The 9,914-nt window shown below is 40.4% G+C and overlaps 1 long non-coding RNA gene across 1 annotated transcript; it reads right to left on the reverse strand.

Moving 5' to 3' along the window:
* Positions 1 to 3,143: 3,143 nt before the first annotated feature.
* LOC110303850 lies at positions 3,144 to 9,555 on the reverse strand. The gene is made up of 3 exons (XR_002378971.2): positions 9,488 to 9,555; positions 7,961 to 8,039; positions 3,144 to 4,552 (listed from the first exon to the last, which is right to left on the reverse strand). It is a non-coding gene; the product is annotated as an uncharacterized LOC110303850 (long non-coding RNA).
* Between the last annotated feature and the right edge of the window lie 359 nt (positions 9,556 to 9,914).

The raw sequence follows: 9,914 nt of genomic DNA on the forward strand, positions 1-9,914 counted from the left end.
TCTACAAAGTGAGTTCCAGGACAGCCAGGGCTATACAGAGAAACCCTGTCTCGAAAAACCAAAAAAAAAAAAAAAAAAAAAAAAAAAAAGAAAGTTGGGGAGGAAAGGGTTTATTTGGCTTACACTGCCACATCACAGTCCATCATCAAAGGAAGTCAGGATAAGAACTCAAACAGGGCAGGAACCTGGAGGCAGGAGCTGATGCAGAAGCCATGGACGAGTGCTGCTTACCTCTGGGCTCCTCATGCTTTGTTCAGCCTGCTTTCTTCTAAACCCCAGGACCACAAGCCTAGGGACTTCACTAACCATGATGGGTCGAGTCCTCCCCATCAATCATTAATTAAGAAAATGCCCTACAGACTTGCCTACAGCCTGATATTATGGAGGTCTTTTCTTAATTAAGATTCCCTCCTCTGAGATGACTTTAGCTTGTGTCAAGTTGACAAAAACTGATCTAGCATGACTGACCCCGCAATAACTTGATAGCAAACACATCACCATTAGCCCGCAACCTTTCCTTTCTCATTCATTTCCCAAGATCCCACGTTAAAAATATAAATAACTTTTTAACAGTCCCACTGTCTTTACAAATTCAAACACATTAAAAGTTCAGTCTCTTTAAAATAGCCAATCTCTTTAAAACTCCAGTATTATAAAATTCAAAGTGTCTCAATGGCAGGGTCCTGTAAAATAAAAAATAAACCGAATACTTTCTTAGTTCAAGAGGGAAGAACCAGGGCATAGTCACAATCAAATTAAAATAAAACCAAACTCCAAAAGTATAAATAACTCAATGTCTAATATCTGGGATTTACTCACGATCTTCTGGGCTCCTCCAAAGGCCTTGGGTTATGTCTCCAGCTCTGCTCTCTGCAGCACACACTTTGTCTTCTAGGCTCTGGTTGACTCCACTCCATTGATGCTGTTGTTCTGTTGTGGTGATGAAACACTGTGTCCAAAAGCAAGTTGAAGAGGAAGAGTTTATTCAATTCACACTTCCATATTTCTGTTCATCATTGAAGGAAGTCAGAACAGGAACTCAAGCAGGGCAGGAACCTAGAGGCAGGAGCTGATGCAGAGGCCTTTGAAGGATGAATGTTCTTACTTGCTCCTCATGGCTTGCTCAACTTGCTTTGTTCCAGAACTTAGGACCGCCAGGGATGCTACTGTCCACAATGGGCTGGGCCCTTCTTTTCACCAATTTAAAAAATATTAGTTGTGTCAAGTTGACATAAACCTCTCCAGCACAATATTGTGTGTGTGTGTCTGTCTGTGTGTGTGCGTGTATATATACACACACACATATATGTATTAGTGTGTTATATATATGTATATATGCACACAGTCATTGCAGATAGAAAAAGAAGTTAATTTGAAGAGGCATTGTAATTGTTTTTCTATTTATAATAGTGACAGATAAGATTCCAAAAATCAGCATCTATTTGTGGGTATAAAAAGTATGGAGAAGGTAGCTTAAAGTCATGTCAATTTAGCTAAACATTAGAGCTCTCATCTGGTGCCCAAGACCTCTTCAATACAAGTATTCTGATTGTCCAGTACCAGGCATGAGTTACCTCGTGCAGAGTGAACCTCAGTCCAAGCAGAGTGACTGGTTGCCTCCAAAGCTGCCATGCCAGTATAGGACCAGGGAGTATATTTTCTCTGGCGGGTTGGTATGCTAGTTCATACTGTTCATAGCTGGGAAGACAGCTGTTACCTTTTCTCCCCTAGCAGCTTGCTTAGTGCCATCTATCACTACCTAAACTAACCAACAAAGGGGACATTCCTTGCCAGTGCACCTTAGATAGCTAATCCGAGCTGTTTTCATGAGACTATGATGTGCAGTTGCTACATCTTTTCCAGTTTTTCTCATGTCTTCTCATTTTAAACATGCGTGCCTACTCAGTTATGGCCATAAGCACAACTGAAGTAGTTTTGCTTGGAGGATGATGTGAACATTTAACCCAAGGCCAAGTCCATCTTCCATGCCTATTCATCAACATCTGAACCAGGCTCTTTTACCTTCTGTGCCTTTCAACAATGAAAGTGTAAGCTCACTGGAACCAAAGGTTTTCCCTCCCCATCACTTTCTGGGTATATTAGGGAAGAGCTGGCTCAGTCTCTACAATTCTGGTCTCTCTCTCTCTCTCTCTCTCTCTCTCTCTCTCTCTCTCTCTCTCTCTCATTTTCCAAAGACATAGCTCTTCGAGTGTTGAAGTCAAGGAGCACAAGTGAGGAGAAACCACCAAGTTTCTTTTCTTGGCGAGACTCCATTTGTAATCCCTTCTGGCTAGCTGTGGATGCCTTCTGAGTGGCAGGCATCCAGACACTCATAAAGGTGTATATGGGAGTTTAGGGGAGGGCACAGGAAGGCTCTTGCTTCTTATCATGAGCTCTAAGCTTTCTAACAACCTCTTGTTCCTCCAGGCCCAGCTCCTTGCAATCTCCTGATAAGGATACTGCAAACTGTCCATCAGAGGAACTAGCATCTATGACAAGTCACATTGAGGGCCTTTAGTCAACTCTTCTGTCACGTCTCTGTTCAGTCTGGCGTCCTTCTTTATTTCTCTTTATTCTGTGAGGTACGGACCATGTAAACATCTAAGTAGTATAGGCAGAAACCTCCAGTGTCTGAGTATGAGTGATTCTTTTAGGAAGCCAACAGCATTTCACCCAAATATGGAATTCTAGGAGAATTATGTCCTGGTGAACACTGAAGAAAGCATCCTTTATCTCTCCACCTATGTTGTTGTCAATACAAAGTTAGCCATCGGGCTACTTGTTTCTTTTTTTTATCATTTCGAGTTGCTGCTTTGCCTCTCCTGTCTTTGGTGTCACCTGGTTTCCTGGTGAAACTTTTAGGCTGGTTATCCTTAATGTCTTGCTTCATTGGTGCCTCTTTTTTTTTTTTTTCTCCCCAATTCTGGTCAGAAATCAAGCTTCCCTGATGATGCTTTTACCTGGTGTAAGTGAACTGGGAGGATCCAGTACCAGCCCACCATTGTGAGGCAGGGTCTAACATTACATGGTATTATATGTAGCCCATGCAGAATGCTAACAAAACACCAGAGATTCAATATTTTATAAAAAACAGAGGTTTATTTCTGCAGGAAGACCATGACCAAGGTAAGAGGACCTTGGCTTCTGGTGACAGTCAATTCTTGTTCATAAACAGTGACATCTGCATCCGGAGTTGGTAGAGAGAACATAAGAAGTCTACTTTATAAGTAAATTAGTTCTACTCATGAAAGTTCTTTAGAATTCTCACTACTTGATCAGTTTGAGGGATTAGAATTTGAACATATGAATTTTACGGGGACACAGCATTCAGACAGAACACACACACCCACTTTGCTGCTTCCATCATATCCTGCCACATGTTATCAGTAAACTTCTGTGATTGTTTGCATCTGGCACGTTTCCAGGTTTAATCGTTCCCTGGGCTAACATCTGTCTACGGCATGCCTGCTCCTCTGCCTTTGAGTTCTCCATCCCCAGACTTACAAATTTCCTGTGTCTTTCTACTCAGTTCCATATCAGTATTGGTTCCTACATTCTCAGTACCATTTATACGCACCACCCACAAACATTTGAGGAGCAGAGCTACATAATGTAGGAGGAAATCTAATCCAGCAGATCCGAAGAGACTTCATATGTAAACTCTAAAAACTTCTTACCAAAAAAAATCCATCTGCTTATGAACTGAATTGGGGCCTCTTAACATTCATGTGTTGAAATCCTTAGCGCTCACAGTGCCTGCCTGAAGAAGAGGCCTTTACACAAGTAATTAAAGTGGAGTGAGCCTGTAACAGTGAGTGCTTAACCTAGGGCCAATGTGGTTGTAAGGAGGAGAGAGATTCTCTTTCCACTCGTTTTACCCATAGTGGTGCGATGGGACGAAAAAGTGCACCATGTTGAGAAGCCCCATGTAGAGAAGTCTCATGGGAAACTCACCAGAGGCTCTAGAACAGCAAGAAAATACATTTGTGTTGCTTTAATGATCCAGTCTGCAGTATTTTGTTGGAAGTCAGAAAAAGACTCAGACACTCTATCAGGTCTATGTCCATTCTTGCTAGGAAGTTGTGCACCACATCCTTGACTCTCATGGGCTGAGGCCAAATGGTCAGTGGGGGTGGGGGGGATCTCAATTCTTAGTTCTGATAAAATGTCCTAAAACTCATATTGTTGTAAGATCACTCAAAATTTACCAGCCTTGGAAAATCTATACATGACTTATTTTTTAAACATCTTTTAAGTCCACCAATCTACTCATCTCAGGTTGTAGTTTAACTTCCTGCTGGCTGATGGTGTTAGCCAGTATGGGAGAATTGGCATTTGTGTGCATGTATCTTCTTCCCCCTGAGCTACAGCCTTTCTTCTTCCTTCTTGTCTTGTACATTCTAGATCCGACCTTCCTCCAGTTCCCCACAGGTATCAACATTCTTCCCCTGCTGCCTGTTCCACCGACACCAAAGCCCACTGATCAGCAAAGGGGCCTCCAGTGACCTGTTTTTTTGATGGCTGGTTGATTGCTTTCTTGCTACGTCTCTATCTGGAAGAAGAAAAGTTAAAGATCCTGAAAGAGGTTTCGACACAGGTTAAGAATAAAATCAGGCTGTGTGCCTAAATTTAGAATTCATCATCAGAGAAATGATCCTTCAATTGCTGTGTTCATCCATTTGAGCTTAGTGAATTGGTATTAACTTGGTACAAAATTCTGCCTAGGCCCAACATATAGTAAGTGCTTAATAAAAGTAGCTTTGTGTAAATGACTAGATGAGCTATCACTTTAATACTAATGCCTTTTAAATAGAAGATTTCTTGTTTTCCTACCTTAGTGACTTCAGGTCAGGCTCAATAAATACTTTGTAAATAAACCAGCATTTACTTGGCATCAAGGGACTGAAGTCATGGAGTGGGCATACATTGTCATCATGATAGAACAATGCTAAAGAGCAAGGATTTACTATTAGAAATAGGCAAGATGAACATGGATAAACCCTGAACATGGTGGCATATGTATTTGCAATCCCAGCACTGGGAAGGAACTGATAGGTAGATCCCTGGAGTCTGATGGTCAGTCAATCTAGCCTCATGGGCACACTCTAGGCCAGTGAGAGAGCCTGTCTCAAAAAAACCAAAGTGGAGAGCCCTTTGAAGACAGACAACAGAGATTCTCCTCTAGCATCCACATTCAGGTATATGTGAAATCTCACACACATGCACACACACGCACTCACGCACACACACACACATGCACGCACACAAAGAAAAGAGCATTCCACACAACAATCACCTAAAGGGACTGTCTACTCCAGAGAGATCCAACAAGAAATTCTGACCCAGAAATCTGCATTGCTTACCAAGGTAATTCTTTACTATGGCTCTTCTTGAAAGGAGATGTACAAAGGAGACAAAACAAGAACAGAATCAAAGCCATTTTAAAAATTACATGAAAAATAAGCTAACAGAATTTTCCTGGTGATAGATTGTATCAGAGATGGTAGGGCAGAAAGATATGGACCTGAATTCTGGATGTCTATGTTCAGCTGCTGCAACATATCACCATTTACCTCTAAACTACTACTACTTATTTAATTCATGTATATGAGTCCAATGTGGCTCTCTTCAGACACACCAGAAGGGGACATCAGACCCCATTACAGATGGTTGTGAGCCACCATGTGGTTGCTGGGGATTGAACTCAGGACCTCTGGAAGAGCAGTCAGTGCTCTTTCCACTGAGCCATCTCACCAGCCCTACTCTAAACTTCTGAAGTGGGGCTACAACGTGCAGGATTTCCAAAGGCTCTTATGCTGAAGGCTTGGTCCCACAACTGTACTCAAGAGTGACTAGATCATGAACACTCTAAAGTCATCAGTGAATAAATTCATCAATGTGTCTGTAGGTGACTGGGCTATAATAAAGTCAGGCCTACCCTGAGGAAGAAAGGCACTAGGGAAGCAGAGCATCTCTGAAGGCTGGGTCTCGGTTCCTGGCCTGCCTTCCTCTCTCTTGTCTTCCTTCCACCCTATGCTACCTCTCCTCCAGCCACCAGGAAGCAAACAGCTTTGCTCTAGCATAGACTTCCCACTAGGATGTCATGCTTCAACATGGCTTAAAGCAGAGGTTCTCAACAAATGGGTCATAACCCTTTTGAGGTCTCATATCAAAGCGCTTGCCTATCAGACACTTGCATTATGATTCACAATCAGCAAACTTCAGTTGCAAAGCAGCAACAAAATCATGTTATGGTTGGGCTTCACCTCAGCCATAGGAAGGCTGAGAGCCACCAATAGAGCAATGGAGACCAGGGACTGTGGGATGAAGGCAGGAGGGTAAACGGCTCTTCCTGTGTATTTCCTCCTTTGTGTTTTCAATAGCCAGTTAACATAACCTGTATTCATAAAAGCCACTGTTAATAATCCACTTTTTTTTGGTTAATGGTAGCTAAAATCATATCTCATCTAGAAAATCTAAGATATTCTTTGCTGGAGAAGGCTTAGACTCTATCAGTGAAATGAAGTGGTGACCTGTAGTTAAATGTGCTGCGCTTTTAAGATAATCACAAATAGTGTCTTTCTCACAAGCAAGTCATTATGTTCTATTTTTATCTGTCTGACTAAACAAATCAAATGTGCATTTTTGTAGTAACGTTTACTCTTGGATAAGACATAAAGAATGAGTATTTCTGAATAAGGACATTGCTTGAGCATACACTATACACCAAATACTGTTTTTCAGATGTGGAGATAGTGGTGTACACACCTGACACTGAGGAGAAAGATGAAAAGAAAAGTGGGACCTCAAAGTCAGCCTGGGCTACCTGTAAATTGCAGGCCAGCCTCAGAACCAGAACCTTTCCAAAAACAAAGAAAACAACAGAAAAGCAAGAAATGAAAACTGTACTGAAACTTTACGTAACTCTTTCACCCAAGGTTTATAACCGTATGATGCATCACAATTCATCATTAATAATGTGAAAAGCAGTGAGTTCTAATTAAGGGACATGGGAGTTCTCAAAGACCATCAGTACATGCCTGAATAATAACAGTGAGAGACATGATTGTAGTAAAACTAATTCTCAGGTAATGTTCTGAGAATTTTTACTGTATTTGTCTTTTCTATTAAATTATGTGTGTCTTTTATGGTGCAAGAGAGATCAAAATGTCCCATGGGAATCCTTCCTCATCATTTAGGTATGGTCTGTTTGTTGGGCTTTAGAATTGGGGGGTCAATACTACATGCCTAAATTATACAGTATTTGAAGTGGGAAAATGCCTTTTCCATAGAAGGTACAATGTATGTAGGTACTCAGCAACTCCTGTCAAATAGCATCCATTGTGTTTTTCAGATATAAAAATGTAATGTTATGCGAATTGAAGACTCTGTTTTAGGCTTACTTGTAATTTGCTCCATTTAACCCAGCAAATGGAATTGATTTGTTACTAATAGGTAACTTTTTTTGTGTGTGGGTTTTCAGCTAAGTAATGTTTATCTGTCTGTCTGTCTGTCTGTCTGTCTATGCCCAGGCTAACGGAAATTTGAGAAGGTATATACTATGCTTTAGGAAGCATTTGAAATCCCTCCACCTCCTCCCTCTCTCCACTCCTCAGTCCTCTTGTCTTACAATCAGGACTGACATATTCACATAGAAAAGTCTATTTTGGGAATGCATCTTGTTTTAAAAACATAGTACTGTTGGCATATTCATCTTGCTCCAATGCTTAACACATATGATACTTTTTAAAATAATCTATTTTTATTTTATGTGCACTGGTATTTTGCCTGCTTATATTTGTCTGTGTGAGGGTATCCTGGAGTTATAGTCAGTTGTGAGCTGCCAGGTGGGTGCTGGGAATTGAACCCTAGTCCACTGAGCTATCTCCCCAGCCACCCCCCCCCCAACACCCACCCTGTTCTGTTAAAGGCAAGGTCTTCATATGTATTACAGACTGACCTGGAATTCTCTATCCTCCTGGTCTTTGCCTCCTGAATGCTGGGATTATGGAAGTATGAATTCATGCTACGCTGGGATCCTGAAGAGAATAAAGAGCCTAATGTTTCTCTTCACATTTAGTTACATTGGGGACTTTCTGCATGAGTTACACAGCTTGAACTAACCAATTGACCAGAGAGATGTCAATACAATTACACCATTAAAAGGAAGGAAAGGACGGCACCTATGAAAATCGCCAAATATGTTATTGCCTCTTCAATATAACACCAAAACCAGTCACTTCTGTATCTGAAAGCACGTTTACAAAACTACCCTATTAATTAATAGAAAATTGTCTTGTGTTGCTTTTAATGTATACTACTATATCTCCAGATCAATTAAATTCATGGGATAAATTAAGTCCAAGATGAAGATGATACGCTCATATAATACACAGGGGCATTTCTGAGTTCAGGCAGTTCCATATTTTATAAGGAAAGGTGCTGAAGGATGAGCGCTAGCCCAGGACCAGGGGACTTGCTGGACACCATGAGGCTTCAGTCTCATCTCTTATCTCTTGCACCAGAGGAAAACAAGAAACCCTAATTAAGCAACTCAGCATTTTTACATAGAAAAGTAGGTCATTTGAGGAGGTTTCAGGATGAAGCCTTGCAGGGGGGGGGGGGGAATTGAACTTCCTAAAGCTCAGTTGCTTCTATACTGGTTTCAGCTTTAATTTTGTATCTGAAGCATAAAAACACACAAATCAAATATACAGTACAATTACACTGGCTATCTGAGAGCCAGTTTATCATATATGCAACTCACATGAAGTGCACACAACTATGTTCTGGGACATACATGTTTTCACTTGTGGGTACATCTTTCGATGCCAATAAAATTTTCATTGCAATCATGTTTTATAGTAAGGAGTTTCAGTGATTTTTCATGAGCGTACACTTTAAGAACATGCATCTTGTGAGTTAGAATCGCAGCAAATCCACAAAGTGAACAGATTCTAGTTTAGTCTATTATGGGTTTTGCTGGAGCAGCATGCAATGATTCACTTAATACTTTAATGTCAAATTCTTGATTAAAATAGAATGCATAATTCAATTTTCTATGGGGACTTCCTTGGAGAAAAGCTGGGAAGTAGCCAAGAGTTCATAAATGTGTCTGAGTTATTCTAAAAGATACTTCGGGTGAGAAAATACTGGAAATTACCTAAGTGAAATTTAATTAATTTTGTTTTTCTAATGGTAGATTTGAAATAGTATCAGGAAGGGCTATTTATTGTATCATATCAACCAATTCTCTGTGATAAACAGAGAGAGAGAAATACCCAGTGCCAGTTTTACATGTCAAGGGCACAGCTCAGAGGTTGGTAATGTCTACCCTAGTGGAAGATATAAATGGAAAAATTATTTTCAGCAGTTTTATCATGGAAAATTTGCTTTTAAACTCAAGTATTTTCTTTTCAAGCCTTTATATTATTTTAAAACAAATGCTACCAGACAGGGAACATACATAATGCAGTACTTGTCTTACCGGTGTGCTTTTGAGAAGACTATGAAACTACCAATTCTTCCATTTCAGCGTTGAAAAAAACAAAACACAACACTACAGATCACTTTTCTTGTTTTTTTTTTTTTTTCTCAAGCTAAGTGATACTGAAAATCACTCGGATAAGGTCTAAATTGTTTCAGGGGAGGTGGGAACCTTTAGTTCAAGCAGAGATTACAGAAGGATAGGACAGGAAACACATCTTTAAATGTGTGGATACAGTCAAGATTCTTTTTAAAAGTAGATATAATGACGAGCGGTTTTCTTTGAACTGGTTGGACCAGAGTCGGCTACCTTTTACCATCTAAATACTGCACGGTACTCTCATGATTTTTTTTTTTCTTGTGTCTTTCTCCTCGGGAAAGATGAGGGTAAGACTTAAGTATTATGAATTAAAGACCCATTAGCTCGC

This window comes from Mus caroli, chromosome 10 (genome assembly GCF_900094665.2).
Source record: "Mus caroli chromosome 10, CAROLI_EIJ_v1.1, whole genome shotgun sequence".
In the NCBI taxonomy this organism is placed as follows: Eukaryota; Metazoa; Chordata; class Mammalia; order Rodentia; family Muridae; genus Mus; species Mus caroli.